Source organism: Lissotriton helveticus, chromosome 6 (assembly GCF_964261635.1).
Source record: "Lissotriton helveticus chromosome 6, aLisHel1.1, whole genome shotgun sequence".
Lineage (NCBI taxonomy): Eukaryota > Metazoa > Chordata > Amphibia > Caudata > Salamandridae > Lissotriton > Lissotriton helveticus.
The window spans coordinates 827,689,547-827,709,481 of record NC_136067.1 but is presented as its reverse complement, the minus strand read 5'-3'; positions in this window follow the sequence as shown (position 1 = coordinate 827,709,481).

The window sequence follows — 19,935 nt, the reverse complement described above, 5'->3', positions numbered from 1 at the left end:
GAATCCTGATGGTGCAGTGAGCAAGGGACTCACATCTGAGCATACCCTTCCACACTTGTGGTGGCCAAAACGATTCATGAAAGGGGGTGGTGATGGACAGAGTATCTGAATTAAGCAGAACACTCCTACCCAGTCAAAATATCAGGGCTTGATCCATCACCGTTTTTTAGCTCACTGCACCATCCCAGTTCAGAACCTGGCTACATGCAAATTAGCCTGTCCCTGGCCCAGTGCATCATGGGAACAGGGCAGACCAAACTACCAAGCCAATTCTTTACTGGAAAGGAAACAAGCTTCCGGGAACCGGTTTCTGGCATTACAGCCGTCTTCGGCCCGGCTTGCTTGAATCCTGATGGTGCAGTGAGCAAGGGACTCACATCTGAGCATACCCTTCCACACTTGTGGTGGCCAAAACGATTCATAAAGGGGGGTGGTGATGGACAGAGTATCTGAATTAAGCAGAACACTCCTACCCAGTCAAAAGATCAGGGCTTGATCCATCACCGTTTTTTTAGCTCACTGCACCATCCCAGTTCAGAACCTGGCTACATGCAAATTAGCCTGTCCCTTGCCCAGTGCATCATGGGAACAGGGCAGACCAAACTACCAAGCCAATTCTTTACTGGAAAGGAAACAAGCTTCCGGGGACCGGTTTCTGGCATTACAGCCGTCTTCGGCCCGGCTTGCTTGAATCCTGATGGTGCAGTGAGCAAGGGACTCACATCTGAGCATACCCTTCCACACTTGTGGTGGCCAAAACGATTCATAAAGGGGGGTGGTGATGGACAGAGTATCTGAATTAAGCAGAACACTCCTACCCAGTCAAAAGATCAGGGCTTGATCCATCACCGTTTTTTAGCTCACTGCACCATCCCAGTTCAGAACCTGGCTACATGCAAATTAGCCTGTCCCTGGCCCAGTGCATCATGGGAACAGGGCAGACCAAACTACCAAGCCAATTCTTTACTGGAAAGGAAACAAGCTTCCGGGGACCGGTTTCTGGCATTTTTTACTATATTGGTGGGTCCGTGCTCGTGGTCAGACTCTAGTCTTTCCCCTTGCTCCATGTGACCACTACGTTGGGCATCTGGTCCTCCCAATGTACTCTGGCGGGTTGTCTTGATTGTTTTTGTCTTCCTCTTCCCCTGCCCCTGTTTAAAAAAGGTAGCGGACCTTGTTGGAATAGAAACCCTGGTGGGTTATAGCGTTGTTGCCAGTAGATGAATGGGTGCATCTGAGGATGCATAGGTGGCTGTTGATAGTTTAGAAAGTGTTGCTCAGCATTTTTCCAAACTTTTAAATGTAGGTCAGGATTCCTTTTCTAAACATGTCCCTGCTTAATATGGGTTTATTTCCATCTGTGATTCAAATTTCATGTCCCATCTTTTCTGGTTACACATAACTGACCAGAATTTGTAAACCAGGACTCTTTTCTCTGTAGGAATTTATGGTTCACAAATGGGCGAAAGTGGCACGTTTAAACAACACGCGAAACACAGGCAACCCCATTCGGGACTGCTGAGCTTGCACGTGCACTTGCGAGCAACACCGCCACATGTCCTCAGCCGACGCAAAGTTGATGCGAGCTCAAGCAGCCTCCGATGACACACTGGGGAATCACAGGTGTTCCGTAGACGGGCCACAATTAGGGCTTCCAGCTGCTTCTCCTCATTTCCTCCCCTTCGCTCCTAATGCGAAGATCAGGCACAAGATTGCTAGAATACAGAAGGTGTTCCAGACACCGGAAACCCTTTTTTTAAAAAAACTATTACGATCACATGTGCTACTATTTAACTCATTTTACTCATTAAGGATACTATTTAAAGCCTGAATTTCGCGCTCTTCATTCCGCAACAGGGAAGAGGAGCGAACACAGCTAGGATCACAGAGAGAGACACACCTTGATGTAGTAAGAGCATGTATGGTGGTGGGGATGCGTACTCGTGCAAAACTTTATGTTAAAAGATTGTAAATCTCCTGAGACCAAGATAAGGTGAAAACAGGTCTGTTTATTAATCATCCACTCTCCTCACTGGAGAGTGTCCCAACATTCCATGGCAAGCTCCAGGGCCGGTCACACCAACAGGGTCAAAGGGGAAGGGGTGGATGGAACATTCCATAGAGGAATAAATTACAACACATCTCCCTTCATAGGGTGACACAGAATAAACAAGGCCCACCGCGGTGGGGTAAAGTATTGTCATAGTATCCCAAGAGGGAAGGAAAAAAATACAGAACATACTTATTCACATTTACAAATCTTGTCAAAGCTCCACCATTGGCCATTCTCAAGTTGAACCACATTCTTAAGCACTTTGGCAATTTTGCATGGCATGTGGTATTTACTTTGGGTGGCTCCCACTTTGATGTTCTTCCTGACTTGTACCCTGTCACCAACCTCCCACTTGGGATCCTTCACCCCATGCTTAGAGTCATACCACAGCTTGTACCTGTCTTGGTGGAGTTGGACCTTCTCTGCCCTTGCTTCCTGGTCCACTACTCTGGGCTCACCCCCACTCAGCCAACTGGGATTAAACTTGGTGCAGGGTTCACGACCACGCAGTGCCACAAAGGGTGAGATGCCTGTGACATTATTAGGGCACACCTCTCCTAATAATGGCACAGGCATCTCACCCTTTGTGGCACTGCGTGGTCGTGAACCCTGCACCAAGTTTAATCCCACCCTCGTCGCCAGTGTTAAAAGATTGTAAATCTCCTGAGACCAAGATAAGGTGAAAACAGGTCTGTTTATTAATCATCCACTCTCCTCACTGGAGAGTGTCCCAACATTCCATGGCAAGCTCCAGGGCCGGTCACACCAACAGGGTCAAAGGGGAAAGGGTGGATGGAACATACCATAGAGGAATAAATTACAACACTTTACCATTTCCCATAAGTATATTTTTGGGTAATAGAAGCTGACTTGATGTGTGCTTATATTTCTATTTTTTCCCAGAGTTTGAGTACAGGGGTCTCTCCTTCACCCTCCTCCCATGTGGTGTGTAGGAAGCTTGATTAGGGTAAGGCATGAGCTGGTCTCACACTCATGTGCAAGATAAACTGTGTGTGTCTCACGTTTGCAGTGACATATGTTTCAGACAAATAGCCACTATATATATATGTGATGCATGTGGGGCAATTTCTCACTGCATTTCTTACCTTGCGTTGACTGAATGTCTTTGATGGCAATCTCTTTTTCATTATGTTTACAGGTTTCAGGAAACCCTCTCAGGTAGAGTGTGACACAGGTCAACCTACCCAGTGGTAACCCTATACTAATGCTTGTAAGATAGGAGCCCAGATTTCATTCTTTTTTGCGTCCTGATGAATGCCGCGGACCCTTTCGGCCATAACGGCAGAAACAGGTTGACAACTTTAATCACCACGTCGATGGGGTAATAGTTCCCCTGTTTCACCATCTTTCATTTATAATATAATATATTTTCCTATGAGAATAAATGTCTTTTGACAATTATACTGATTTTTAGACTATCACGGGCCCCCACTTAGTTTTAGAAGTGGCTCCCTGTATCCAGGTGTAGGCCCGCTCTCTAGCAAACCAAATGTTTAGAGAGTGAGGACTGCCAATGATGAGGCGCGACACCTGGTGGAGTGAGGACAGTCCTTCACTTTTTGTGAGATTCCAGCCACTTCACTTAATATCTTCTAATTCTTGGTAATTTATTCTCAGGGCAGCTTCTTTTGTGTAGTCGTGTTAGGATGGAGGCCAGCTCGCTCTGAATGCCCTTTGCCTCTAGTTCCCTCCCCTAGGGCTCCCTATGGTTAGTGTGTTGCATGATTTGTACAGCTGATGGCTGTGGGAACAAATTATGGGTATTATCTTTATTGAAAGAGTGGCATCAGTAGCCAATAACAAGGGTACCTTGAATATAAGGAATAAGAACCCGTCATATTTTTAAGTCCGCCCCAATCCGATAAGACATATTACCCAACCCCTAGCCAACAATGGAGAACAAACTCACATTTGATGAAGCAACGATAGTGGAAATACTGAAAGCACCCTCTCTGTTGGCAGAAACAGTTGTAGCCCAGGCGGTAAAAAACTCGGATGAATGGGATGCCCACTCTGCGAATAAGAAAGAACAAATTTGCACTGCCCTACATGGTGCATTTATGACTGAATACCTCTGGAAGAACACAGCACCACAAGGTCTGATAGTCACTAATGAACCTAGACTTTTTTTGAACAACAAAGAATTCCGGAACAATTGGTTGTGCATTGCGTGGAAATGCACTAAAGATTGGTTGGTGTTAATTATTACCACAGCCAGGAATCTAGCTGATGCATTGCTCATGGAAATAGAGCAGAGTGAGAGCAAACGGAAGACAACAGTGCATATTTCCGTCTTTAAGAAGAAACTGGAGGAAATTAACATATGACCATTACCAATACAAGGAATATCTTAAAACTAACCAAACTCAAAAAGGATGTGCAGAAATTCAGCCTGGAAACAACTTACCCATACATCACAGATGAGTATTACGAAAAACAACAACCACAACCCGCTGGAAGAAGACAACAGAGATTCAGAGCCACCCCACAGAACTGGACCTAGAGTTCCAGAGAAGAAAGGAGTGGCAGTGACAGCAGCAGTGATGAAAGTACAGGACGCCCCCAGGGACAAAACATTCCAAACTATCAACAGCCACCTAGGTATCCTCCGATGCACCCATTCGGCTAATGGCAACAACCCTATTACCCACCAGGGTTTCCATTCCAACAAGGTACACCACCTTTTATATACAGGGGCAGGGACAGGGGAAGAGGAAGACAAAAACAATCAAGACAATACACCAGAGTACATTGGGAGGACCAGACGCCCAATGTAGTGGTCACACGGAGCAAAGGAAAAGACCAGGGTCCGACCACGAGCAGGGACCCACCAATATAGTCAACGTGAGCGGCCACACACTATCCCCAGAAGAATATTCTGCCCTTTCTAAAGGACTAGGGTTTGTGCCAACCCCCAGAAATGATCTCTTCGCACTTCACATTGAACTCTCTGAGTTCTTAAGAAAGATCAAACTGAAGAGCTTCTTTGAAAACTCAGAATCTGATCCACAGGAGATACCTAACACAGGACTGAGAAAGAAATCTACATTCTTGCCACCCATGCAGTCCATCCCATGCCTTTGAACAGGTGGTCCTTAAAGAAATAGACACAATCAACAGCCTGAACAACAAAGGTTTCCAGAACCTGAAGAAGGGTGAAAGAAACGCACTTATGGACCTGAAAGAGAACACTGAACTTATCATCAAACCAGCAGGCAAGGGTGGGGCGATCATCATCATGGATAAAGATATGTACAATGAAGAATGTATCCAACTGTTATCAGATGGAGAGAGCTACAAAGTGTACCAGACCGACCCAACACCAAGGCTCACAAACAGAATTAAGAGCATGGTGGATGAAGGTCTAATGATTGATTGGCTAACGAAGCATGAAGCAGAGTTCCTAGTGTGTGAAACCCCTGCACCCCTAGATTTTATACTCTCCCCAAGATTCATAAAAACAGGATGCCCCCGCCAGGAAGACCCATAGTATCAGGCATCGGCTCAGTCCTTGAGCCCCTGTCACAATTCTGCGACTGGTTCCGTAGACCAAATGTACAAAAATCCACCTCCTACCTGAGAGACAAAAAGGATGTCCTCTGCCTCCTCAGAGACTTGGAGATCGGCCCAGTGGAGGACCTGATTGTCACAATGGATATCGAGGCCCTGTACACAAGCATACCCCGGAGATGCACTTCAAGCATGGTGGAACACATTCTGCTTGTGAAAGATTGGAATTATATGACACCAAGACATTTCATCCTGGAGTGCGCGGAATTGGTATTTACGGAAAACTTCTTTGAATATCGGACACAATATACCACCAGATCAGAGGTACTTCCATGGGGAGCACATTTGCTTCCAGCATGGCGTGCCTCTAAGTACACCAATTCGAAGCAGATCATATCTTCCATCAGGACAACACCTACGTGACCCACCGGAAAATATGGCAATGGTACATAGACAATGTCATTATCATCTGGCATGGCAGTAAAGAGCAAGATGAGGACTTTATACGATGGGTTAATAGCAGAGATGAACATCTGAAATTTACGCACTGAATCAGGAAGGAAGAGGTGTTTTTTTCTGGCTCTAGTTTCAGGAAACCCTCTCAGGTAGAGTGTGACAAAGGTCAACCTACCCAGTGGTAATCCTATACTAATGCTTTGGTATGATAGGAGCCCAGATTTCTTTCTTTTTCCATCCTGATGAATGCTGCTGCCCCTTTGAGCCATGAGGGAAGAAACGTGTCGACAACTTTAATCACCACAGTGATGGGGTAATAATTCCCCTTTTTCACTGTCTTCCAATTTTAATATCATATAATTGCCTATTAGAATAAATGTATTTTGACTATTATATTGATTTTTAGACTATAACTCACTATCACAGGCCCCACTTAGTTTTAGAAGTGCCTCCCTGTCTCCGGGTGTAGGCCCGCTCTCTATCAAACCAAGTTTTTATAGAGCGAGGACTGCCAATGATGAAGCATGACTCCTGGTGGTGTGTGAGGACAGTCCTTCACTTTTTTGAGAGATGCTATCCACTTCACTTAGTTTCTTCTAAGTCTCTGTCATTTATATTCAGTGCAGCTTCTTTTGTGTATTCATGTTAAGATGGAGGCCAGCTCGCCCTGAATGCCCGTGCCTCTGGTTCCCTCCCCTAGGACTTTCTAGGGTTAGTGTGTTGCATTATTTAGAACATGCCTCATACCACAGAAGATTATCTTCCTGAACGAAACAGTGCAACACACTTCTTGTCTTAGCCTACCTAAGATCAAGAACTTGAACACACCTCGTAATCCCTTGCTTTCACTCTTTGAAGGATGGTAAAACTAAACAGAACATAGTGAGGGTACGCTAGATGACATCATGCATGAGGTTTAATACAACTCATCAGACCCCAATTGGAAGGGATGGTTAGGTTTGTCCTGTCGACACAAATAGGTGTCAGTCAAGATTCAAGGGTACCACCAAAGGGTTTAGTATCCATAGGCTGGACCAACGCTATGTACAACAAGAACATCCGGGGGTGGTGACATCCTACAGTGTTGGGAAGTTATGCCTAGATTGGCTAAGAACCTCAACACTGTCCCGGTTGAAACAACACTTGTACATACTCTCAGATGACATGGATTTAAGGGATTATTTGCTAGGTCCCCGGAAGCCACCTAGAAAAGGCTTTGGCAGTGGTCGACAATGGCATGACCTCATTAACATCCAGGATGTATTCACTGGGCAACATTGTCTCTTCTACAATCGATATAATAGAACTGGACCTGCCCATTTTTCAACATGGGCAATCGCAGTTACGATCCATCCTGTTCTTAAGCTGAACAATACAATCATGGAGCTCTGGTCATGTGCCTTGGTGATATATCAACAGTACATCTCGGTTCTCTGCTTATAATTTAACCGAAAGGCAGAAAACAATGGCACAAACAGATGTGAAATATACAATGTTGCACATTGAAAAATTAGAACAATTACCTTTCACTGTGGCTGAGTCACCTTCCACATAATGGTTAATCCATGGGCATATAACATTACCAGTAACAACATTCCAATTTCAAGATTGCCTAGAGTACCACTAAGTAGGCAGGCACAAAGCGTTGGGGAAGGAATACATTAATGAATCTTGGGACTTGCCATACAGATTTAGATGCAGGAATGGGGACACTGAAGTATTTCTCAGTGATAATGACTGGGAGAATTCGCTAAGTGGGTCTCTAATTTTTCAGGAAATTATGCTTCGACAGAGCTTGCAACGCTTCTGTTGCAAACCTATCTTGTCACTTGAAAGGATCCCCAGCTGCCGTGATCGCTCCAGTGTTCAAACTACTCTCGAATTCAGATGGTTTTTGGAGTTCTTCCATCTTTAATAAACTCTGTATTTGGAAACATTTATGGAGGGCTCCGCTGATCCTGCTACCTGGTATCCTGATTTAAAATTTTCTGCTACACAATGGATGTCCCCAACTCCAGGAAGATCAGTGGCGGATGGTGACTTTTTGAAGTGGTGAGGTGTAAAAAATACATGTATGTTGCATGGCTTTTTTTACGTGCTCAGCCACTACATAATGTGCAGCTAAGCCTGTCAGTAGCTGGAGAAAATAGGCCACAGGGCAAATGGTGGTACGTCGCCTATCTGTCAACAGACACCCTGGCAGGGATAACATAATACACACAACTAATTCAGACTACTCAACACAGCACGCATACACATTGGCACAGACAACACAGTAACTTCACTTATTATTTCGATACTAGCACTCTCTTCTCGCCAACATTGCTTCTTTATCTGCCCTCTCTTCTTGGCAGTTTTCCCTCCTTTCCCCCCCTCTCTGGTCAGTAATTCCAACTTTCCTATAGTTTCAATAATCCTCACCCTGGTCTCCGATTACCAGAATCTGCTGTACACTTTTCTCTGACTGTCCCACCCCATCTGTGTCCTTCTGAGTCTGGTAGACACCATCTGCCTCCGTGCACATTCAATTGTGCACTTTTTTAAATTATCACCTTTAGATAGCAATGCACAGCTCTGAGAGAACATTCTATACTTACGTGACCTCTTTGCTATAATTGTACTTAAGTACTTTTCATCTGGGTGAGCATAGCTGCCAAGTTTTCCAGGTCAAAGCGTGACTAGTTAGGCCACGCTTGTTTTTTTCTCAGAATTCTGGGACTTGTAGTCTTAGTTTTATGCAAGTATATTACTATGAGTCCCATATTATAAGAAACAAGTCCAGATTGGCCTAAATAGTCATGCATGGACCTTAGAACCTTGTAAGATTGGTACCTTCAATGCAGGTCAGTCTGGCCCCCGAGGTCTGCAGAATAGTTAAAATTGTTAATATAAAGATGTACGGTATAGACCTGCTGCCCCTGCCCCCCCCCCAGTGAAAATGTTCACCATCAAGACAGAGAAACAAGCAGAGTTAATAAATCCGAAGCCAACTCCAGAGAATAAGAACATCAAACTTGGGCCACAGAGAGGACCAGCCCTGAAAGATCGGTAACGCAACCCCCAAGCAAAGAGCAGGAAAAAGAACAAGGAAGGATCCTGCTTGAAAGGAAAACCCGAGTGTAAACACACAAAGCCATACCAAGCAAAACTTTACTTAAACATAGCTGGCCAAAGTGCACACTGCACAAACAGGCAGGTGCTGAGCAGCGGAAAGAATACGTATGAAACCATTATGTTATTGTTCATTTCAAGACAAAATGCGAGTACAAATGATCGTGTAATATCTGCAATCTTACCCGATCGAGAAGTCCACAGGGGCTGAGCGGCACTTGGTCGATGCAATAGTAGTGTTTACCTTTCTTGCACTGTGCAGACACACGACACAACACCGGGTGGCACGAGAGATCTCGACTCTAGTCTCGTGACTGACTACTCGTGTGTGGGTGGCACAGTGCGCCAGGTGCGGTGACCTGCCGACAGCGCATAGAAATGGGCAATCACCACTGCATGGCTCGCATAAGCCACAGTGTGATTGGCCATACATGTGCGTGCATGTCACCGTCCACCCACGCGCGCCACCATAAGCAGGCTGCCTGGCTGAGCAGGGACTGCTCTCAGCCAATCCTGGTGCTGCATTAGCAGCGCCACTGCACCAGGATTGGCTAAGAGCAGGGTAACTGCCTGCCCATAATCAGACCCGGGGGCCCGGGTCCCTCTCACTATGAATCGCAATAGGGGAGGGAGGGGGGAATGTACTGTACTGTGTGGGCATGCGTGGGCCAGTACTAGAAATAGCTAGCCCAAAAATCGACATGCGCACAGTGCAGCTGGCTGCGCTGTTTGTGCTGCCTGCGCTGTCAATCACTGCCGCAGCCCCGCCCCCACACCTTCTGCGATGTCAGGCTTGTCCCGATTCCAAAGCTCTCTGAGTTGCCGCAATTCACGCAGACAGTGCGCTCAGAAGATGACTCCTCGAGATACATTTTATTTGAATTGGATGAATCCTGCCTGAATGTTAGCATGACGTGATGGTCGTCTGGCTAGGGGGGCAACGCCCCAACACCCCCAATGGACACACCGCCACTGAAGAAGATGGAAGAGGTGCTCTTGGAGCGACATTGCCGTGAATGCATGGTACTCCATCTGGGCACACCTCGGCTTTGGGAACTAAGCGATCATTGGTTTATGTCATTCAAATCAGTTTGGGTCGACTGCATCTTGCCTGTACTCCACTGCTTATTCTGTGGACAAGAATGCGTGTTGGACATCTGTCTAACACATCCATCGGTTGCACCTCCTGACGTGGATGTACTGCTGGACTCTTTAAAAGCCCATGTAGTGCAGTGTCCTCAGCGTATTCCAATCCTTATCTCAGGATTCTTAGAGCCACCACGGGATGATTCAGGTCCTGTTGGAATGGACACTGGCTCTGCACCAGGCTTATAGGCATCAAGTGCTTCCTCAGCAATGCCTGTGAGAACCAGAGAAGATCACATTTGCTCCATTGACCTGATCCAAGAGGTGTTACAAGGACCGTCGTCTGTGAAAGCAGGTAACAGTGATGTTGCATCTCCCCCACAGGACATATAAATATTTGGCTCTTCATGTGCTGGGAAAAATTCGGCCTTTTAAGAGAACAACTAAAAGTGGAATTCGAAAACATAGTTTTTGTATTATTTCTCCTCTTCTGCTCTCCCTGAGCACTATGACTTTCAACGTGTTCAGTAGGTCTAGCAGTATATTAACTTCCTAGATACTCATAGAGCTTTTTTCGACTACATAATTTACTATTTACATATACCTTGTGTTTTTAGATGTTTTTATACTCATATTTTAGATGCTTTTTAAACAGCTATAATTTAGTAACATCCAGTCAAATGAAGAGTGGGTGTTATGAAACCCAATGTACCCCAATATAGACCTAGGTAGTTACACAACCCTTTATCTACAGACTCCTACCATTGTTCTACATAACGGGTCTGGTGCTAAGTAGTTAGGTGCCTCATAAATGTTGTGTGGTTTTCTCCGAAAACTAGCCTCATTTATTATTCATGAAGATTCTCAGTATCACAGCAGGATTACCATCTTCTGCATAATAACTCTGTATAAGGGTCACCTCTATCGTCATCCTCGCCTGACATGCCCATTGGACAGTTCTAGGTAGAACTCCTGAGGGTACCTTTCGGGTATATAAGCACTATATATTGGCTGGGCAAACTAGAGGAGAAAGACTTCCATGCTGACACACTGAAGCAAGGCGCTGGGGTCCCTGCACGCAGACACTCCAACACGCAGTGGTCTGACATCCCTTGGGGGTACCCATCTCCAGACCAAGGTGGGGGTCCTTCGCTCTCCCACATCAGGTAATGGGGTTGGCTCTATCCTAAGAGGATTCTTGGCTATACACCTACATACATGCTAGGTACAGTTGGGTACATCTAGTTAGGGTTGCATCGTAGTAGTATGTATTATTACTTTCATGTACCTATATGCCTGCATATACCCATCGTTTTAGCACTATGGTAGTATTCTACCTTATCTTAACTCTGCTGGTGCTCATAATCATATATATCTGTTTCTGTCTAATGGTTGTTGCAGCACAGCTTTTTATACTAGAATGACGCTGGTTCAATAAATACTTATTGTAAACATCCCCACCGTTTATCCTGTATATCTCTCTGAGACCAAGTGAGCACGAGTGACTGAACAAAAAGTACTGTACTGTTTCCAAGATCCCTGAGGGGTCAAGGTTGTTATGTTCGATAGTTGCCAGAAGCTATTCGCTCATTGGTAAGTGGGGATCATAGTGGCACTGTGAGCTAGATGGACTAACAGACTAACATATCCGTTGGGGGTGTCTGGAATCAGCCTGGGCACCAATCCCTTAGTTTATGTTGTCTAAACTACAGATCCTATATAGATTTGTAGGAACTACACTGCAATTTGCTAAGAGATCCACCAAAGTAGACTGCTTCCTAATTTTCATATCATTCAAAGCCACAGCAAATGGAGGAATCAGAACACCAAACACATTTAACAGTACTTCCCCAAAATTCAGTTTCATTCTGGTATGATTTTATGACTTCCTTCATTCATAACAAATTAAAATAATCTTTATTCAGAAAAAGTTCCATAAAAGACTTATACACAGGAAAACACAATACTATGCATAAAATATTTAAAAGGTTAAAATTCATAGTACATAAAATAAATGTACAAAATTGTGCAAATACAGCTTTGTTATTGTAATATCAGGTAATGATTATTAGAGCAAAGTACAATGCAAAGAGGCATAGACGCATTAATCTGACCCACAGTGGAATATTTCCAAATGAGCATACGTTTTCCTTCGCTTAATTGCCTAAAAAACAAATGTCGATACTGTGGAGCACAATTCTACTGTATTTAAATTACATAAATAATTCAGGGCATCCTTAAAATAAAAAAAAAATCTGTTTTAATAATAATAGCCTTTATTGCATGATTACTTAAAACCATTGCAACCATAAAATCAATCTATCGAGAGAAAAAAACAGTTTCAAATGAACAAACATATATTTTTTTTAAATGCAAGGTGTTTCGGTAAAATGGACACAGCCGAGTGATCAAAGGTCAGGTCTTAGTTTGTGGAATAGTGCGTATCATTTTATAAGCCTCCATGTTTAAAAAGAGGTCTGCTAAAACAAAATAGAAGATAGAAGAGTTCAAAGTTTTGTGTTTATATGATTTCAGATACTGCTGATTTTCCATTGTTTCTTGCCAAAGGCAGTGAGTCTTAGGTACGGCATTAAATGTCATTGTCTGATTGCTCCCTACTAGAGTTTAGCTATTGTTTTGCTTTATCTAGAAATTTGACATGGCAACATGCTAGTTGGATATTTTTGTTGTCAAAACATGCTTTAACCGCCTGCCTGCATGTTCTTATTCCCATTTCCTTTGTGGCAGGTTTTATTAGGGATCTGCGCTCCTTGTCCAGTTCCTTGCAGATGCATATTAGACGGAGAATATCCTCTTTCGAATCCCCACATAGGCGACAGTTAGTAGTTGTTTGAAGCGTTTCCACTGGGGCAGATGATACAATGATGGAAGGATGCCCAGCCATAGTCGTAGAAACTTCTCCTTAATTGTCTGAGTGGTCAACTCCTAGATAGGTTTGGTGGAAGCCACTGGTGTGGCTTTGATTGACAGCCCAGCCATGGGCCCTGTTGATTAGCGTTGCTTTATCCTCTTCTTGTGAGATGATCCTTACTGATGTGTTTACCAGTTGTTTGAACGTATTGTGCGATGGAGTGCTTTCCCAAAGATCTCATAGAACCAGGGTGTTTATTGCATGCTGTGGATAGATTGTAGCTGGACTCCATTTTTTTCTTTCTAACTCCTTCCAGCTATATTGATCCATTGTTGTTACTTCGGCTCCCTGTATTTTATGCCAGCATTTGTAGTAGGCGCCCATTCGTGCTATTCTTTGGTTCCTCAGGTCAAATTCAAGCCTTATTTGTGCCTGAGATGTTTAATTAGAGAGGTTAAATATAATTCGCATTGCCCTGGCTACTGTACTATCTAAGGTCCGCGCATCACCACCTCGTAAGCATTCACTTCCATGGGTGAAGGCTGGTAGAAGTTTAGCTTGGATCGCCTGTAGCAAAGGGGTGAAGCTGCGGCCAGCCATTTTCAATTTGAGATTTTTCAATCCAACCGGCGTTGCAATCCCTCTCCTTGCTGCTGCTTCTTTCTGTGGTTGTATTGTCCCTTTATTATCAACTATTACACCCAAATATCTGTATTCATCCACAATTTCCAGTGATAATCCTTCCAGTTCGCAGAGGAACCTTGGCATAGACCTCTTAGAGTTTATTCTCATCTCTTTTGTTTTGGAGTGATTTTTGCTTAAGCAGTTTGTTGCAGAGTACTTATCAGACCCTCCAGGATTTCGCAATTTCGCGATTTGCTGCGAAATCGGCACTTTTGTAAAAATGCCGCGATTTTTACAAAAGTGCCCGCGAAATCTGCACTTTTGTAGAAATCGCGGCATTTTTACAAAAGCCGCTATATCCTGGGGGGTCTGCCTGAAGAAGTCAATTTGTTCTTGGGAGTGTGACATGCACCGAGCTGCGACGTGTCTCCCAGCATGGGTCATGTGTCAATTTGCATGAAGTGACAACAGCTTTCTAAGTACCCGCGTGCCATCCAGCATCTCTCCTGTAACCTGAGAACCTGGCACTCAGCTGTAGACAAAGGAGTCATCATTACCGTAGCTGGTGGACCAACACCTCCCCCCCCACACCCAAGAGGCTGCTATTGCCGAAGTTGGATGAACACTTAACCAGCCCGGTCATGCAGTTTTCTTCAGCAATGAGATCCAAGTGGTGGGCCTCTGCCACAACTCTGCTCACACTCTAAACTTGTGCGACTGCGAAGGGCACACAACACCCACCCACAACTTTGCTGAGGCATATTCGCACAGACTTTCTTACGCTAGTACTGCACGTTGAATGGAGTCAGAGTTTACTTTATCAGTGCTTTCACTTTAAAAGAAGTATTGGGTGCCGACACGAACTCTATTGCAAGACACAAACTGACCTGACATGAGTTTACCTGCATAAACCGGGTAATAAACTCTCACCTTGCCAATTATAGCCCTAGGTTTTCCAGCAGTAGGTTGGTAGCTGCAGCCACAAAGATAGATTGCCTCAAATTATAATAACGGCACTTTGGTAAATCTACCAAAGGTAGTGACAAGAGCCTGTGTTTGGGGGAGGGGAGCGAAGAGTGCTACAACAATCTGACTCGGAAAACCGCTGTCGTCATATTGGAATAGATTGTATAGAGGCATTGGGCGCTCACCAACTAATGTGTTGTAGACTGGGAGCTGCCATGTTAAAATCACATAGTGCAGCAGACGTAGTGGCTGCAGTACTAGCGGGAAAAAACTCCTGTACAGTGAGGAGGTGTTGTTGCAACAACAGGGGAAGGATAGGATGGGGAGCAAGATATAATAAAATATGGACAGGAAAGAAATATTCCTTCCTACTTGTAGTTTGCTGTGAAACTGCAGCAGCTCATGATTGTGAAGCACACGCTCGAGGGAAACAAAGTGTCTACATTGTAAATAAACCAAATATACATAGCTTCATGTTGTTAAATAACTAAAAAACTAAGATATCTGTGTTTGTTGTAGAAAAAATGGCTACATAAAATGCCACAAAATTGCCGCTAAATTTCCATATTTGTGCCGCTAAATTTCCATTTTTGTGCCGCTAAATTTGCTAATCCATGCCGCTATATCCTGGGGGTGTGTTGTATCAATTAGATGCTGTAACCCAATCGGCGTACGGCTAATTAAAACAGTGTCATCTGCATACATTAAGTTTGAGAGGTTTAGACCTCCCAGCTTGGGGGCATGAGAGTTGCAGTCGTTTAGCTCGGGTGAGAGGTCGGACATGAAGATATTGAAAAGGGTCGGGGCTAAAACGCACTCTTGTTTAAGGCCCTTGGTCGTCTGTATTTTCCTTGGCAAGCAGTCGTCTGATCCCAGCTTGATTTTGCACCCACATGTCCATATGTAGTAGCATCAGTTGAGATAGTAAGCTGGAGAAGAAATGGCTCCATGAACGCACACCGGACAGCCACGCAGCCCACAAGGACGCCATCCGCAGACACCACCACCTCATAAGAACAGCAAAGAGATCCTCCTTTAAAGCCCGCCTGGACAACAACGCACACGACAACAAAGAGCTATTCAACATAGGGAATGAACTCTCCAACTCCAGCGGCAACACCAACGACATCCCGCCCTCACAAGATCTGTGCGACTCACTGGCCACCTTCTTCCACCGCAAGATAGTCGACATCCGCAACAGCTTCAACACCACGACTGCCCCGACAACGCCAGACTCCAACACCCCCTCGAACACCACCAGCACCAACCACCTGACCTTCTGATCCAACGTCAGCGACGACGAGACGCGCACGACCATGAACTTCATCCACTCAGGATTACCATCGGACCCCTGCCCACACCACGTTTTCAACAAAGCGGACGAAACCATCGCACCCCAACTGCGGAAGGTCATCAACATCTCCTTCAAAACAGCGACATTCCCGGAAAGCTGGAAGCACGCTGAAATCAACACCCTCCTCAAGAAACCCAAGGCGGACCCCAAGGACCTCAAGAACTTCCGGCCCATCTCTCTGCTCCCCTTCCCGGCGAAGGTCATCGAGAAAATCGCCAACATGCAACTGACCCGCCACCTCGAGGACAACAACATCCTAGACCAGTCCCAGTCCGGATTCAGATGAAACCACAGCACCGAGACAGCCCTCATCGATGCCACAGACGACATCAGGCGCCAACTTGACAACGGCGAGATATCAGCCCTCATCCTCCTGGACCTGTCTGCCGCCTTCGACACGGTCTGCCACCACACACAAAAGACACGCCTCCAAGAAGCCGGAATCCGAGAAAAGGTCCTGGATTGGACCACGTCCTTCCTCTCCGGTAGAACCCAGAGAGTCCGCCTCCCACCCTTCCGATCTGAAGCCACCGACATCATCTGCGGCGTACCCCAGGGCTCATCCCTCAGCCCGACTCTGTTCAACATCTACAGGGCCCCCCTCGCACAAGTGGCCCGCCAGCACAACCTCAACTTCATCTCCTACGCCAACGACACTCAGCTCATCCTCTCCCTCACCAAGGACCCGCACACCGCCAAAACCAACCTCCTCGAGGGAATGAAGGCCGTCGCCGAGTGGATGAGGAGCTGCCGTCTGAAACTGAACTCGGACAAGACAGAGGTCCTCATCTTCGGCCCCACCCCCTCTGCCTGGGACGACTCCTGTTGGCCGACCGCACTGGGAACAGCACCAACACCCACGGACCACGCACGCAACCTAGGATTCATCCTCGACTCCTCCCTCTCCATGTCGAAGCAAGTCACCGACATCTCCTCTGCCTGCTACAACACCCTCCCCATGTTCCGCAGGATCTATAAATGGATCCCGACCGAAACAAGAAGAACGGTGACCCAAGCCCTCGTCAGCAGCAGACTGGACTACGGCAACACACTCTACGCAGGAATCCCTGCCAAACACCTACGACGACTACAACGCATCCAAAATGCCTCCGCCCAACTGATCCTCAACATCCCTCGTCGAAGCCACATCACCCCCCACCTGAGACACCTGCACTTGCTCCCCTTCAACAAGAGGATCACCTTCAAGCTTCTCACCCACGCACACAAAGCACTCCACAACACCGGACCAGCCTACCTGAACAGCAGACTCAGCATCTACACCCCAACCCGCCAGCTCCGCTAGGCCAGCCTCTCCCTTGCAACCGCCCCCTGCATCAAACGAACAACCTCCGGCGGCAGATCCTTCTCCTTCCTCGCCGCCAAGACCTGGAACACCCTCCCTACCCACCTGCGACAGACCCCAGACCTGCTCACCTTCAGAAGACTCCTCAAGATCTGGCTCTTTGAGCAGTAGCAGCACCCCCTCCCCTCAGCGCCTTGAGACCCTCACGGGTAAGTAGTGCGCTTTACAAGTGACTGATTGATTGCTTGAGTAAGGTTTATGGAATTTTTCTGTTGGAGTGCTTCTCCCATAGTGTATTTCTGTTGATGTTATCGAAGGCGGAGGTGAAATCGATGAAGCATACATAGAGTGGATAGTTGGCAGATTTGGCGGCATCTATTAGAAGTGTTAAGGCCAGGATATTTGTTGTTGTTCTCGTGTGTTTGCGGAAACCTGTCTGGTTGATGGGGATCACTGCATTTCATCAGCCCAGTCCATTAGCTCTTCTAATAGAAGGCCAGCATATTATTTAGCGTTGCTGCCAATTAAGGCCACAAGTTTGTAATTCTTTGCTCCGTTTATGCTGCCTTTCTTGTCGATTGAGGCTATTATTGACCCCTTCCATGAGTCGGGAACTATCACCGTTTCTAAGATCTGTTTGTAAAGCGATAATAAGGCCTCTGCCCAATATTCCGGGTTTCACTTGTACAGGATGGGGGGATACCGTTAGGACCCGGTGCCCCCTCTGTCTTGCCTTTCACTATCCTTCTTATAATTTTTCCGTGAAGGCCATACTAGCTGGCTTCGATGATAATGCCCGATCTGATGAGCTTCTAGTGGGGTCGGGGGCCCCGGTTGTTTTGTCCCTTGGTGCCGTGTTAAAGTGATGCCTAAGGTATTCAGCCCAAGCTTCTTCTGTTAGATGCAAATTAATAGAAGGTGCTCTTGGATTCTGAAGACTGTCTACTGTAAGCCAGAACCTTCCACTGTTGTTTCCTTTCACATCATGGAGCAGCTTGTGCCATATCTCTTCCTCCGTTTCCCTTTTTGAGTGCCAGATGAGTTTCTTTTTGGAGATGTTCAAATTTTGTAATTCCATTTGCACAGCCTTGTCCGGCCCAGCTTGGCGTAAGCACCGCAGTAGTTTGGTAATGTTTCTCTTGAGGAGCATTAGGTTGGTTTTGGTCTTTTTCCGATATTGAAACAGGACGGTTCATATCGTATAGTTTTAGACTACAGACGCTTAATCAGTCAGGTTGCGTACTGCAAACACTCCTGGGCTAAAAGTCAGGTTCGTACCTTCGGGATATAGAACACACTTAGCTCTGCGTTAGTAAACAATATTGTTCGAAAGAAATTTAAAACTACATTGGACATTTCCAATGGTTTTTTAAGTCACACATTGGCTCCTGAAAACCATGACTTGACTGCATTCAGCGCTCTCGGCAATCAGCGACGATATATGCGATTGCCTATGGGATATAAGAATAGCCCAGGAGTGTTTGCAGTACGCATTATGTCAATCTTGCATGAATTGACCCTGATACCTTTCCGTACGTCGATGACATATACTTGACGGATGATGAAATGAATCTACATCTTATGCGTGTGGATCGCATTATCAAACATTTTGGTTACAAGTTTAATTTTGCGAAATTCCAAGTAGCCTTTTTGTCAGTCCTTTTCCTTTTTCCGAACTCAATAACGAAGGTAGGAGGTTGGCCTCTCACGTTTTGGAAAAATGTGCTCAATTGCAACCTCCATCAACCCTCCAAAAATTGCAATCGTTGTTGGGTTTTCTAAATTTCGTCAGGACCTACATTCCTGATTATGCCCAGCGTATCAAACCGCAATACGCGTTGATACAACCCTGTTGTTCCCCTTCTAGTTGGCTTCTGGAATATACCGCAGTGCTTAGGTCTTTGCAGTCTGATATGCTCGCAGCTCAATTCCACAAATGTATTCATACGGATTGTACCAGGTGCTTTAGGATTCACTTACGTAACTTTCAATGAAGGGGACATGGTTCCCATTGCTAACAAATTGCATTTATATACTTTAGCTGAGATGCGTTTTTCTTCCACAGATTTTTGTTTGACTGCAGTATGGATGGCGATTCTTAAGGAACGCTCTCTTGCTCAAGGTAAACACATTTTGATGGTTTCGCCGGTGCCTGCTTTAGAACCTATCACGAAGGCAAGTGTGCCCAATTCTAAAGCATTGCATCCTCGATGGATACAATGGGCTAGTTCGTTGACGACAGTTGATGTAAATTTAATCTTTGGCCTTCTTTGCAAATGCAAGAATTTTTACAATATGTTATGTTAAAAGAGTTTGTAAAGCACATGTACACCAGGCTGGTTTCATGGCGCTACTCTGAGAGATGCCTGACCCTAGGAATTTACTCATAAGCTTGTCTAAATAGCCAGGTCTTGAGGAACCTCGTGAAGCTTAGGAGGTTGTTGCATATTCGGATTTTGGGGGGAGAGAGTTCCACAGTCTGGGAGCTAGAACAGCAAACTAGGCACCACCCAGGTAATTTAGTTTGAAGTCAAGGATTGACAAGAGGTGCTTATGGGCCGAGCGTAAGTTGCACATGG